The 11,913-nt window shown below is 49.8% G+C and overlaps 1 protein-coding gene across 1 annotated transcript in view; it reads right to left on the bottom strand.

Annotated features, from left to right (window-relative positions):
* The window catches only part of LOC144944701 (V-set and transmembrane domain-containing protein 2B-like), a 44,490-nt gene extending 33,477 nt beyond the window's left edge, over positions 1–11,013 (bottom strand). Inside the window, exon 1 of the mRNA XM_078873075.1 lies at positions 10,887–11,013. The gene's annotated coding sequence lies outside the window, so the exon portion shown is untranslated. The remainder of the gene's footprint in view (positions 1–10,886) is intronic.
* Positions 11,014–11,913: the final 900 nt, after the last annotated feature.

Genomic DNA, 11,913 nt, shown 5'->3' with positions numbered 1-11,913 from the left:
GTGTGTGTGTGTGTACGTGTGTGTGTGCGTGTACGTGTGTGGGTGTGTGTACGTGTGTGCGTGTACGTGTGTGTGCGTGTACGTGTGTGTGTGCGTGTACGTGTGTGTGTACGTGTGTGTGCGTACGTGTGTGGGTGTGTGTACGTGTGTGCGTATACGTGTGTGTGCGTGTACGTGTGCGTGTGTGTGTGCGTGTGTGTGCGTGTGTGCGTGTGTGTGCGTGTACGTGTGCGTGTGTGTGTGCGTGTGTGTGCGTGTGTGCGTGTGTGTACGTGTGTGTGTGTACGTGTGTGTGTACGTGTGTGTGCGTGTGTGTGAGCGTGTGTGTGTATGTGTGTGTGTGTACGTGTGTGTGCGTGTGTGTGTGTGTGTGCGTGTGTGTGTGTGCGTGTGTGTGTGTACGTGTGTGTGTGTACGTGTGTGCATGTGTTCGTGTGTGTACGTGTGTGTGTGCGTGTGTGTGTGCGTGTGTGTGTGTGTACGTGTGTGTGTGTGCGTGTGTGTGAGCGTGTGTGTGCGTGTGTGTGTGTGTATGCGTGTGTGCGTGCGTGTGTGCGTGCGTGTGTGTGTGCGTGTGTGTGCCATGCGCTTTGTGTGTGAGCGTGTGTGTGTGCGTGCGTGTGCCATGCGGTGTGTGTGCGTGTGTGTGGGCTATGCGGTGTGTGTGCGTGCGTGGGTGTGCGTGTGTGTGTGCGTGTGTGTGCCATGCGGTTTGTGTGTGAGCGTGTGTGTGTGCGTGCGTGTGCCATGCGGTGTGTGTGCGTGTGTGTGGGCTATGCGGTGTGTGTGCGTGCGTGGGTGTGCGTGTGTGTGTGCGTGTGTGTGCCATGCGGTTTGTGTGTGAGCGTGTGTGTGTGCGTGCGTGTGCCATGCGGTGTGTGTGCGTGTGTGTGGGCTATGCGGTGTGTGTGCGTGCGTGGGTGTGCGTGTGTGTGTGCGTGTGTGTGCCATGCGGTTTGTGTGTGAGCGTGTGTGTGTGCGTGCGTGTGCCATGCGGTGTGTGTGCGTGTGTGTGGGCTATGCGGTGTGTGTGCGTGCGTGGGTGTGCGTGTGTGTGTGCGTGTGTGCCATGCGGTTTGTGTGTGAGCGTGTGTGTGTACGTGTGTGTGTACGTGTGTGTGTGTGTACGTGTGTGTGTACGTGTGTGTGTGTGCGTGTGTGTGAGCGTGTGTGTGCATGCGTTTGTGTGTGTACGTGTGTGTGTGTACGTGTGTCTGTACGTGTGTGTGTGTACGTGTGTGTGTGTACGTGTGTGCATGCGTTCGTGTGTGTACGTGTGTGTGTGTGTGCGTGTGTACGTGTGTGTGTGTGTGCGTGTGTGTACGTGTGTGTGTGCGTGTGTACGTGTGTGTGTGTGCGTGTGTGCGTGTGGGTGTGTGTGTGCGTGTGTGTGCGTGCGTGTGTGTGTGCGTGTGTGTGCCATGCGGTTTGTGTGTGAGCGTGTGTGCGTGCGTGTGCCATGCGGTGTGTGTGTGTGCGTGTGTGTGTGTACGTGTGTGTACGTGTGTGTGCGTGCGTGTGTGTGCGTGTGTGTGTCTGCGTGTGTGCGTGCGTGTGTGCGTGCGTGCGTGTGTGCGTGTGTGTGCCATGCGGTTTGTGTGTGAGCGTGTGTGTGTGCGTGCGTGTGCCATGCGGTGTGTGTGTGTGCGTGTGTGTGTGTACGTGTGTGTACGTGTGTGTGCGTGCGTGTGTGTGCGTGTGTGTGTCTGCGTGTGTGCGTGCGTGTGTGCGTGCGTGCGTGTGTGCGTGTGTGTGCCATGCGGTTTGTGTGTGAGCGTGTGTGTGTGCGTGCGTGTGCCATGCGGTGTGTGTGTGTGCGTGTGTGTGTGTACGTGTGTGTACGTGTGTGTGCGTGCGTGTGTGTGCGTGTGTGTGTCTGCGTGTGTGCGTGCGTGTGTGCGTGCGTGCGTGTGTGCGTGTGTGTGCCATGCGGTTTGTGTGTGAGCGTGTGTGTGTGCGTGCGTGTGCCATGCGGTGTGTGTGCGTGTGTGTAGGCTATGCGGTGTGTGTGCGTGCGTGGGTGTGCGTGTGTGTGTGCGTGTGTGTGTATGCATGTGTGAGCGTGTGTGTGTGTACGTGTGTGTGTGCCATGCGGGGTGTGTGTGCGTGCGTGTGTGCTTGTGTGTGTGCGTGCGTGTGCCATGCGGTGTGTGTGCGTGTGTGTGGGCTATGCGGTGTGTGTGTGCGTGCGTGGGTGTGAGTGTGTGTGTACATGTGTGTGTGCGTGCGTGTGTGAGCATGTGCGTGTGTGTGTACGTGTGTGCGTGTGTGTGTGTACGTGTGTGCGTGTGTGCGTGTGTGTGCGTGTGTGGGTGAGTGAGTGTGTGTGTCCGTGTGTGTGTGCGTGCGTGTGTGAGCATGTGCGTGTGTGTGTGTGCGTGTGTGTGTGTACGTGTGTGCGTGTGTGCGTGTGTGTGCGTGTGTGGGTGAGTGAGGGTGTGTGTGCGTGTGTGTGTGCGTGTGTGTGCGGTGTGTGTGCGGTGTGTGTGCAACACGGTGTGTGTGTGTGTGTGCACGCTTCGCACACTTGCTGGTGGTACTGGTGAGGTGCTGTGGTGGTGGTTGTGGTGGTAGTGGCGCTGGTTATAATGGTGATGGTCGTTTTGGTGGTGGTTGTATTAAGGTTGTTGGTGGTGGTTGTATTAAGGTTGTTGGTGGTGGTTGTATTAATGTTGGTGGTGGTGGTTGTATTAATGTTGGTGGTGGTGGTTGTATTAATGTTGTTGGTGGTGGTTGTATTAATGTTGTTGGTGGTGGTGGTATTAATGTTGTTGGTGGTGGTGGTATTAATGTTGTTGGTGGTGGTTGTATTAAGGTTGTTGGTGGTGGTGGTATTAATGTTGTTGGTGGTGGTTGTATTAATGTTGTTGGTGGTGGTTGTATTAATGTTGGTGGTGGTGGTGGTATTAATGTTGTTGGTGGTGGTTGTATTAATGTTGTTGGTGGTGGTTGTATTAATGTTGGTGGTGGTGGTTGTATTAATGTTGTTGGTGGTGGTTGTATTAATGTTGGTGGTGGTGGTTGTATTAATGTTGTTGGTGGTGGTTGTATTAAGGTTGTTGGTGGTGGTTGTATTAAGGTTGTTGGTGGTGGTTGTATTAAGGTTGTTGGTGGTGGTTGTATTAATGTTGTTGGTGGTGGTTGTATTAAGGTTGTTGGTGGTGGTTGTATTAAGGTTGTTGGTGGTGGTTGTATTAATTTGAGGTGGTGGTGGTTGTTTTAAGGTTGTTGGTGGTGGTGGTATTAATGTTGTTGGTGGTGGTTGTATTAAGGTTGTTGGTGGTGGTTGTATTAATGTTGTTGGTGGTGGTTGTATTAAGGTTGTTGGTGGTGGTTGTATTAATGTTGTTGGTGGTGGTTGTATTAATGTTGTTGGTGGTGGTTGTATTAATGTTGTTGGTGGTGGTTGTATTAATGTTGTTGGTGGTGGTTGTATTAATGTTGTTGGTGGTGGTTGTATTAAGGTTGTTGGTGGTGGTGGTATTAATGTTGTTGGTGGTGGTTGTATTAATGTTGTTGGTGGTGGTTGTATTAATGTTGTTGGTGGTGGTTGTATTAATGTTGTTGGTGGTGGTTGTATTAATGTTGTTGGTGGTGGTGGTATTAATGTTGTTGGTGGTGGTTGTATTAATGTTGTTGGTGGTGGTTGTATTAATGTTGTTGGTGGTGGTTGTATTAATGTTGTTGGTGGTGGTTGTATTAATGTTGTTGGTGGTGGTTGTATTAATGTTGGTGGTGGTGGTGGTATTAAGGTTGTTGGTGGTGGTGGTATTAATGTTGTTGGTGGTGGTTGTATTAATGTTGTTGGTGGTGGTTGTATTAAGGTTGTTGGTGGTGGTTGTATTAATGTTGTTGGTGGTGGTTGTATTAAGGTTGTTGGTGGTGGTGGTATTAATGTTGTTGGTGGTGGTTGTATTAATGTTGTTGGTGGTGGTTGTATTAATGTTGTTGGTGGTGGTTGTATTAAGGTTGTTGGTGGTGGTTGTATTAAGGTTGTTGGTGGTGGTTGTATTAATGTTGTTGGTGGTGGTTGTATTAAGGTTGTTGGTGGTGGTGGTATTAATGTTGGTGACCGTGCTGATGGCAGTGATGATGATCGTGGCACTATATTGTGGTCGTGGGGGGTTTCGATGCTGATGATGATGGTGACAGAGCGATGGTAGTGATGGTGGTGGCGGTGGTGGATGTGGTGGTGGTGCGGTGTGCAGTAAACATCGCCGCCGGGGAGACAAAGGCGGTCGGGCGTGGTGCTGGCCACCCACCCCCTCGTGTGCCGTGCTGCTGCTTGCTAACAGCACTTGCCCCAGCAGTCTGTTACAGGCTACACGGGGGACCTTTGTCTTTGGTAGTCATGGGGATGAGCTACTTCGTTGAACGATCGTTCGTGGCCGGGAAGCTTCTGAAAAAAATTAGTTTATAATAATCAGGGCGCCACGGAGGTGAGATGTTAACTACCTCGCCTGGTGTGCAGGAGGTCGTGGGTTCGATCTCGACCCTGACGCCTGCTGCTGTGTATTTGGAGTTTGCGTGTCTCTCTCTCTCATCATCATCATCACGGTGGCTAGGAGATGTTGACTACCTCGCCTGGTGTGCAGGAGGTCGTGGGTTCGATCCCGACCCTGACGCCTGCTGCTGTGTATTTGGAGTTTGCGTGTCTCTCTCTCTCTCATCATCATCACGGTGGCTAGGAGATGTTAACTACCTCGCCTGGTGTGCAGGAGGTCGTGGGTTCGATCCCGACCCTGACGCCTGCTGCTGTGTATTTGGAGTTTGCGTGTCTCTCTCTCTCTCTCATCATCATCACGGTGCCTAGGAGATGTTAACTACCTCGCCTGGTGTGCAGGAGGTCGTGGGTTCGATCCCGACCCTGACGCCTGCTGCTGTGTATTTGGAGTTTGCGTGTCTCTCTCTCTCTCATCATCATCACGGTGGCTAGGAGATGTTAACTACCTCGCCTGGTGTGCAGGAGGTCGTGGGTTCGATCCCGACCCTGACGCCTGCTGCTGTGTATTTGGAGTTTGCGTGTCTCTCTCTCTCTCTCATCATCATCACGGTGGCTAGGAGATGTTAACTACCTCGCCTGGTGTGCAGGAGGTCGTGGGTTCGATCCCGACCCTGACGCCTGCTGCTGTGTATTTGGAGTTTGCGTGTCTCTCTCTCTCTCATCATCATCACGGTGGCTAGGAGATGTTAACTACCTCGCCTGGTGTGCAGGAGGTCGTGGGTTCGATCCCGACCCTGACGCCTGCTGCTGTGTATTTGGAGTTTGCGTGTCTCTCTCTCTCTCTCATCATCATCACGGTGCCTAGGAGATGTTAACTACCTCGCCTGGTGTGCAGGAGGTCGTGGGTTCGATCCCGACCCTGACGCCTGCTGCTGTGTATTTGGAGTTTGCGTGTCTCTCTCTCATCATCATCATCATCACGGTGGCTAGGAGATGTTGACTACCTCGCCTGGTGTGCAGGAGGTCGTGGGTTCGATCTCGACCCTGACGCCTGCTGCTGTATATTTGGAGTTTGCGTGTCTCTCTCTCTCATCATCATCATCACGGTGGCTAGGAGATGTTGACTACCTCGCCTGGTGTGCAGGAGGTCGTGGGTTCGATCTCGACCCTGACGCCTGCTGCTGTATATTTGGAGTTTGCGTGTCTCTCTCTCATCATCATCATCATCATCACGGTGGCTAGGAGATGTTAACTACCTCGCCTGGTGTGCAGGAGGTCGTGGGTTCGATCCCGACCCTGACGCCTGCTGCTGTATATTTGGAGTTTGCGTGTCTCTCTCTCATCATCATCATCATCATCACGGTGGCTAGGAGATGTTAACTACCTCGCCTGGTGTGCAGGAGGTCGTGGGTTCGATCGCGACCCTGACGCCTGCTGCTGTGTATTTGGAGTTTGCGTGTCTCTCTCTCTCATCATCATCACGGTGGCTAGGAGATGTTAACTACCTCGCCTGGTGTGCAGGAGGTCGTGGGTTCGATCTCGACCCTGACGCCTGCTGCTGTAGATTTGGAGTTTGCGTGTCTCTCTCTCTCATCATCATCACGGTGGCTATGAGATGTTAACTACCTCGCCTGGTGTGCAGGAGGTCGTGGGTTCGATCCAGACCCTGACGCCTGCTGCTGTATATTTGGAGCTTGCGTGTCTCTCTCTCTGCTCGTGGTCGCGTGGATTTGTCTCTGGGTCCTCCGGTTTTTACCTCCACGTTTAGAAATCAAGGTCACACACTTGCAGTACGTATTTTGGCCGCTGCTAGACAATTCCAAGTGTGGATGATGATGATGATGATAAAGCCACTTTCGCCGAGCTATCATTTGCGATGGCTACGTCGCTTCTGAAGAAAGAGCCGCACATATCCGCAGTGTCGCTCGCCACTTCCACGAAATCCGTCCACCCCGTGGCCTTTCTCAAGTGCATGATCATCACGATCGCCCGCTGCCTCGCGCAACGAGCGCGTGGAACTCATCCTCGCAGTCGCGTCCGTGAGGCAAAGATGTTGAAACATCCTGCTTCGTAACAAACAAACTATAGACGCACACACACACTACAGACACACACACACTAGAGACACACACACACTAGAGACACACACACACTAGAGACACACACACACTACAGACACACACACTAGAGACACACACTACAGACACACACACACTACAGACACACACACTACAGACACACACACACTAGAGACACACACTACAGACACACACACTAGAGACACACACACTACAGACACACACACTAGAGACACACACACTACAGACACACACACTACAGACACACACACACTACAGACACACACACACTAGAGACACACACACTACAGACACACACACTACAGACACACACACTACAGACACACACACACTAGAGACACACACACACTACAGACACACACACTACAGACACACACACACTAGAGACACACACACTACAGACACACACACTACAGACACACACACTACAGACACACACACACTAGAGACACACACACACTACAGACACACACACTAGAGACACACACACTACAGACACACACACTAGAGACACACACACTACAGACACACACACTACAGACAGACACACACTACAGACACACACACACTAGAGACACACACACTACAGACACACACACACTAGAGACACACACACTACAGACACACACACTACAGACACACACACTACAGACACACACACACTAGAGACACACACACACTAGAGACACACACACACTATACACACACACACTACAGACACACACACACTAGAGACACACACACTACAGACACACACACTACAGACACACACACACTACAGACACACTACAGACACACACACACTAGAGACACACACACTACAGACACACACACACTACAGACACACACACACTACAGACAAACACACACTAGAGACACACACACTACAGACACACACTACAGACACACACACACTACAGACAGACACACACTACAGACACACACTACAGACACACACACTAGAGACACACACACACTACAGACACACACACACTAGAGACACACACACACACTAGAGACACACACACACACTACAGACACACACACACTAGAGACACACACACTACAGACACACACTACAGACACACACTACAGACACACACACTACAGACACACACACACTAGAGACACACACACTAGAGACACACACACACACTAGAGACACACACACACACTACAGACACACACACACTAGAGACACACACACTACAGACACACACTACAGACACACACTACAGACACACACACTACAGACACACACTACAGACACACACACACTAGAGACACACACACTAGAGACACACACACACACTAGAGACACACACACACACTACAGACACACACACACTAGAGACACACACACTACAGACACACACTACAGACACACACACTACAGACACACACACACTAGAGACACACACACTAGAGACACACACACACACTAGAGATACACACACACACTACAGACACACACACACTAGAGACACACACACTACAGACACACACTACAGACACACACTACAGACACACACACACTAGAGACACACACACACTAGAGACACACACACTACAGACACACACACTACAGACACACACACACTAGAGACACACACACTACAGACACACACTACAGACACACACACACTACAGACACACACACACACTACAGACACACACACACTAGAGACACACACACTACAGACACACACACACACTACAGACACACACACACTAGAGACACACACACTACAGACACACACTACAGACACACACACACTACAGACAGACACACACTACAGACACACACTACAGACACACACACTAGAGACACACACACACACTACAGACACACACACACACACACTATAGACACACATCCCCCCCCCAATATTCAAAATATCCCACCAAATATATTGCTTTAAAATAAATTTCTGTTTCTATGATTGTGGTTATGGTTGTACTTTATTAATCCCTAATCTCTGTCATTACATACAATGAAACAAGAAAAGGTAAAAAAAAACAACAACAGAGCAATGTAATACAATACACTGCTAGACATTATTGTAAAACATAAATAAAAAGTTCATCCTGTGTGTTAGTGAATTTGTTTTTAATTTTAGGCAGGAAATGGCAGGTAATGAGTTTTCCAATTTTGATTTTTTTTTTCCTTGGGGTGGGGGGGGGAGGGACCCCCAGACCCCCTGGAAAATTTGGTCCCCCCCAATATTGACTCCATGGCTAGGGCCTTGCTACAGACACACACACACTACAGACACACACACGCACCCATACACACACACACCCGCACACACACACACCCACACACGCACCCACACACCCACCCACGCACAGACGCACCCACACACACACCCACGCACACACCCACGCTCACACCCACACACACACACCCACACACACCCACACACACCCACACACGCACCCACGCACACACCCACACGCACACACACACCCACCCACACACTAGCACACCCACGAACCCACACAAACACACCCACACCCACACACACACCCACACACACCCACGAACCCACACACCCACACCCACGCCCCCACCCACACACCCACACACACACACACGCGCACACATCCACCCACACACACACCCACGCCCCCACCCACGCTCCCACACACACCCACACACACCCACGCACACACCCACACACACACACACCCACCCACACACCCACACACCCACCCACGCTCCCACACACACACACCCACGCTCCCACACACACACACCCACACACACCCACACACACCCACACACACACCCACGCTCCCACACACACACACCCACGCTCCCACACACACACACCCACACACACCCACGCACACACACACCCACACACCCACCCACGCTCCCGCACACACACCCACGCTCCCACACACACACCCACACACACCCACGCACACACACACCCACACACCCACCCACGCTCCCACACACACACCCACGCTCCCACACACACACACACCCACCCACCCACACACCCACACACCCACGCACCTGTAACAGACTGAGACTCTCCGTAATTCTTTCCCATTGTCCTGTGACCCGTGCTACGATGGTTCAATGTCAGAACGTATTCAAGCGCTCGCCCACCTCCATTCTGAATCATTTGTTTGCAACGGAAGTAATTTTGATTCATTTCCAATGTCATGTCATTGCAGGATGCTTCACTTTTGTTGTTGTTATTGTTGTTGTTACGCCAATTGGGGTGCCTCATTGCACTTTGCAAGCGGGTTAGAGAATCACACGGGACGCGCTTTGCCATCAAAGGCTCCAACAAAGCGAGCTGCAAGCGACAGAGATGTGGCGATTGTTGGCGCCTTGAACACCAAGCAAGGCATTTGCGTAAATATGTAAATGTGTCGTTAAACCCGCCACCACCCGGCACAGCCAACTAGTCACGGACCCACACACACACACGCACGCACCCACACACACGCACACACACACACCCAAACACCCACCCACATACACACCCACCCACACCCACCCACACACACCCACGCACCGACACACACACCCACCCACACACACCCACACACTAGCACACCCACGCACCGACACACACACACACAAGGCATTTGCATTTGTGTAAATATCTAAATGTGTCGTTAAACCCGCCACCACCCGGCACAGCCAGCTAGTCAAGGGTTTGTCACGTGTTTGTGTGTTACCCTTTCTGCAAATTGCCATAAATGGGAAAAACCTATTTCATATTTTTCATACTTTGATACGGGGCAAAAACGGTCCCATAATAGATAGAGAGAGAAAGATTCAACACGTATTATTTTTCGATTTAAAGCTTTCGTGACTGCAGGGATTCATCTTCTTGGTTCTTTCGGTAAAGTCACGTAGAGTGGAAATAATAAAATAATGAAAATAAAACATAATAAAATATCATTAAATTTCTATTTAAAGCTTTCGTGACTGCAGGGATTCATCTTCTTGGTTCTTTCGGTAAAGTCACGTAGACGGGAAATAATATTATGATATTATTATATTTTGTTATTATATTATTTAATAATGTTGAATTTTTTTTAACTTATTATTTTCCTTCTACGTGACTTTACCGAAAGAACCAAGAAGATCAACACGTAGTAGGTATACTCTAAAGTCACGTAGGTAAAAAAATTTAAATTAATAAAAGTAAAATAAAAATAAAATAAAAATAAAAATCACGACGTTTCGGAAGCAACACAAGCTTCCGTCGTCAGGTGGAACAGTCACAGCACGATAGCTGTATCAAGTACTTAAAGGGTTCTGTCACGTTTAAAAACAAAACTTACCGATTTGTAAATACATGCGCACTCACCGGTTTGTGCGTTGAAGAACAAAACCCCGCGGCGTTTACGCTTCGAGTGAAACTTGACGATGAACACGTGGATTTACCAGTTCCATCGGGCGATCAGTCGGAATTGTGAATAAGTCCTCATGTGTCTCCGTCTGTAATAGAGAGGAGGGGGGGGCGGGTAAACGTGATCTCTCTCTCTCATCACTCTGAGCCTATCAGGTTGTGAAGACAGGAGGGGTAGGGGGGTGGTGGTTAATGCAGTCGTACACGTTCCAATGGATCGTGTTCATCTGAGAATAGGCAGTACCCTTCTTATTCTTCTTGGTTCTTTCGGTAAAGTCACGTAGAAGGGAAATAATTAAATAATGAAAATAAAACATAATAAAATTATTCTCACGACGTCGTGAGAATTATTTTGAGAAATAAAACATAATAAAATAATTCTCACGACCTCGTGAGAATTATTTTATTATGTTTTATTTTTATTATTTTATTATTTCCCTTCTACGTGACTTTACCGAAAGAACCAAGAAGATGAATCCCTGCAGCCACGAAAGCTTCAAATCGAGGCAGTACCCTGTTTATTGGTTGGGTTATTCGCAGGCGATCAACTTGGAGCGGAATTATTTTATGGTTAGCATGTTGTTAGCATGTTGTTAGCATGTTGTCCCAACTCGCACCTCCAATAGGCACGACCGGACATCACACGTATGCTAGCACCTACATTACGATGATCTGAGAATATGCACAGAATACGCAGTACAGGCTCTCCTCTACTTACGAACGAGTTAGGTTTCAGAGGTCTGTTCGTAAGTCGATTTGTTAGTAAGTCAAACTTTACTCGTGTCGATTCCAAACGTGTTGTACGGCATGTACACTAAACACGGGGAATGGCTGTGAAAGTGGCATAATCTCCTGCAGATGTAGATGTCACTGGTTCTTCACGTTCTGTAGATGTAGATGTCACTGGTTCTTCACGTTCTGCTGATGTAGATGCCACTGGTTCTTCACGTTCTGCAGATGTAGATGCCACTGGTTCTTCACGTTC

Source organism: Lampetra fluviatilis, chromosome 1 (assembly GCF_964198595.1).
Source record: "Lampetra fluviatilis chromosome 1, kcLamFluv1.1, whole genome shotgun sequence".
NCBI classification, from domain to species: domain Eukaryota; kingdom Metazoa; phylum Chordata; class Hyperoartia; order Petromyzontiformes; family Petromyzontidae; genus Lampetra; species Lampetra fluviatilis.
This window is presented reverse-complemented; position numbering and strand designations above follow the sequence as displayed.